This window comes from Chaetura pelagica, unplaced genomic scaffold (genome assembly GCF_000747805.2).
Source record: "Chaetura pelagica isolate M959 unplaced genomic scaffold, ChaPel_1.0 scaffold363, whole genome shotgun sequence".
Taxonomy (NCBI): Eukaryota; Metazoa; Chordata; class Aves; order Apodiformes; family Apodidae; genus Chaetura; species Chaetura pelagica.
In genome coordinates this window covers 2,588,533-2,591,948 of record NW_009952720.1, presented here as the reverse complement: position 1 = coordinate 2,591,948, position 3,416 = coordinate 2,588,533, and positions in this window count along the sequence as shown.

The window sequence follows — 3,416 nt, the reverse complement described above, 5'->3', positions numbered from 1 at the left end:
AAGAGCGTCACATAAATAATGTTTTCCCCCAGACTGGGATTACATGAGAGTGATGGTACAGAATGACAGTTTTTCCTTTTTACCCCTGGGGTAAGATGGTAGGTAGAAATCTGGCTGCAAATGAAGCTGAAACCATCCTCACAAGATCTCTGCTGGCGTGTTATGAAAGACAGCATTCTACAATGCCTGTCTGTTTTGAATGGTATTTGAGGCTAATCAACCCCCTTAGCCCTTGGATATCTGCACAAAGGGGTTGTACAAAGCTACTGTTAAATTCTGTCCTGCTTATAATGCACAAAGTGAAGCTGGACTCTTCATTTAACCAGCTGCAGCTCCAGACATATTTAGGTACCAGCACAATGGAGCAGATTAAATTTCACAGTTAGGGTTCTGAGAACACCACCCATCTTTGTCATGGTTTGTGCAAATTCCTCGCAGCCAAATTCAGCTAAGCTCTCTGGGACATTTGAAATCAGTTGCTGGAAATGACTTTAAACAGGAAGCAGCACACTTTGTTTGCAGAGAACCTCATCAGGATGCCATGTGATACGTATCTATTCCAAAAGGGGGAATAAACCCCAGAACCAAGCCAAGTAGCAATTGCAAATGTATGGAGCCTGTTGGAACATGCTGAGGCCTGAAATGCAGAACCAGTTCTCTGTGTGCTTTGTACTTTTGTTTTACAGAGTAAACTTTCTCTGAATTAAAGCCATGTTCTGCTTGGGTCAAACAGGGAAATCAGCAGGCAGTTTGGAGAAGCAGGAGCTGCTACTTCCATGCTCTTTGCTCAGGAGCTGCAGGCACGCAGAGGCTTGGGTGAGGTTGGCTGTTCCATTATTCTGTGACCTTAACATTCCAGTGAAATATGTACTAGTAATTATTTTCTCCAGAGTAGAGAAGGTCAGGTAATACTACACCCAGCCATGATAGTTTGGTGTATCTCAACAAATCTACCCCACAAGTCACAAGCACAGAGAGGTGTTGCCTTGAAAGGGATGCGATTAATTTGTAGACAAACACAAATCTCTCTGAATTCTCCTTTTGTTTCTGAAGCAGAGACCCAGAACAAATCCCCAGTCAGTTTGTCTGTGTCCAGCTGACGTTTCTGTCCTGACAAAGAGCTGACTGTTCCTGCCAGAGTAGCCCGAGGCTGGAGAACAATCATCAGTGTTTTCCCAAGAGGTTGTTTTCCAGCACTCTTGTTTTTCACATATACTTTGAGAGAAGATGCCAACAGCTGGAAGAGAGCAGGGCAGGCATGAGGGCATGTATCCTGTACATAACTATATATGTGCACCTGTCCCATATAGAATTAGAGGGATGGAGAAGGGCTTATGATGGAAGCTGAAAGTATGACTGGTGCCTGCAAATGGGAAAGTCTGAGTATGTTGTTTGCAGGAACATAACGTGAAAGAACAAACTGCTTTAGCACAGTGAGGTCCCAGTCATTTGGAGAATGTCTAAGGCAGGCGAGTTGGGCAGCATACGTGTTCTGCTGGCTTGCTGGCATGAGGAGGAACAAAACCAGGCTGTAATAACTGCTCCTACTGCTTATAGAAACACCAGCCTTTCCTTATGTACCTCTTACAGAGAGTTGCCATCCATGTGCTAACTAAACAGGTAGTAACTAAGTCCACGGTAGCTTGTGACACTTGTTTAACATCATACATGCATATATGTCTGGGGCTTGGCTGGTACTTACTGGAATAGCTGACAAAGCAGTGTTTTTCTATGCTATTGCCTTAAACTCCATCAGTAAAGGGGAGGGCACAAGCACATAAACCACAGGGTTTGTAGTTGAACTTCACAATTTGCAGCAGGCACTGCTGCGTGGAATATCGTGATGAACATGTTCTGAAGTGATGCTTTTTCAGGCTGCAGCTTCTGTACGGGCAAAGCTGGTGAGATGGTTGCTGGTGGGTTCCATTTTTTCTCTACAAACCCTCTCTGCAACAATCCTGGATGAGACCTTAAGTGACATGCCATTGGGCAGAGGAGCTCGCCTGTGCTCTGTGCCAGTGTTTCAGCAGCTGCAGTAAAAATTTGGGTGGGAAAAAGGAAAAAAAAACCAACCCAAAAAACAACAAACCTGAACGAACAAACACACACACGCCCCCCCACCCTCCCCCGACCCAACCATTTAGAAAGGTTAAAATGCTTGTGGGAATTTATAATCGGGAGAATCTGAACACATGAGCTCCCAGGCAGGTTGTGAAAGCTGCACTGTGAATGTTGGGCAGGCAGAGGAGCTGAGGCTGCCTGCAGCTGCAGTGTGCTGTGCAGGGACAGGAAAGTGCCTTCCTACTCACGCTGGAGGGAGCAGGGAAGTGTCTCTGGTGCCAGAGCTGAGAGTAACAAGGGCACCACGGAAACAACAGCAAAAATAAACTGCCATTAAAAATAAAAAAAATACAGGAATAAAGATGGGGGGTTTATAGATTTAAGTGTTTTTTCTATGAGAAAAAGAAATAACCATGAATGTCAAAACTTCCATAAAATAACTCCATGAGGGGATTTCAAATAAGGAAGTTACAAACACTCTGTTGTCATGTGCCAACCCAGAGGATTTAAATATCTATTCAGAGCTCGTTATTCACATGACTGATGAGCTGAGGTGGGTTCACTACTCACACCAAAGGCCCTCTAAGTTTCCTCAAGGCTTTTTTGTTGTTGCTGTGTTAACAATTCCACCATTTTCTACACTGACTTCTCTACGCTTGCACGCGGTTGTGATGTCTGGATTTTCCAAATTTTCAGGCTGCCCTGAGTGCAGTTCTGGTTGGGCACAATTAAACTGTAGTTTTGCTTCTGTTTCTCTCTGCAATAAATAAATGTACCCAGATGCAATTTTCTTGCAAACACCCAAGTCTGTTTTCAGAAAAAAGTGCTCGAGCCCGAGTGATGAAATGAAAAGATACAACACCTCTCAGTAAAAAGAACATGACACAAGGTGGGTTTGTATCCTCAACGTACAGGCATCTAATTCAGGCAAATGGGAATGAGGTCACACAGGTGTTTGCTGGAAAAACCCTGGCACAGATCTGTGGTGTTGCTGCCTTTGTCTTTTTAAATTATTTCCAACAGTGACTTCAGTGGAGAGCAGGAAGCGTGTAAGGGGAAGGGAGAGCGGGAAGGGCGTGAGGGGAAGGGAGAGCGGGAAGGGCGTGAGGGGAAGGGGGAGAGGGAAGGATGTGAGGGGAAGGGAGAGAGGGAAGGGCGTGAGGGGAAGGGAGAGAGGGAAGAGCAAGAGCAGGAAGCGTGTAAGGGGAAGGGAGAGCGGGAAGGGCGTGAGGGGAAGGGAGAGCGGGAAGGGCGTGAGGGGAAGGGGGAGAGGGAAGGATGTGAGGGGAAGGGAGAGAGGGAAGGGCGTGAGGGGAAGGGAGAGAGGGAAGAGCACGAGGGGAAGGGAGAGCGGG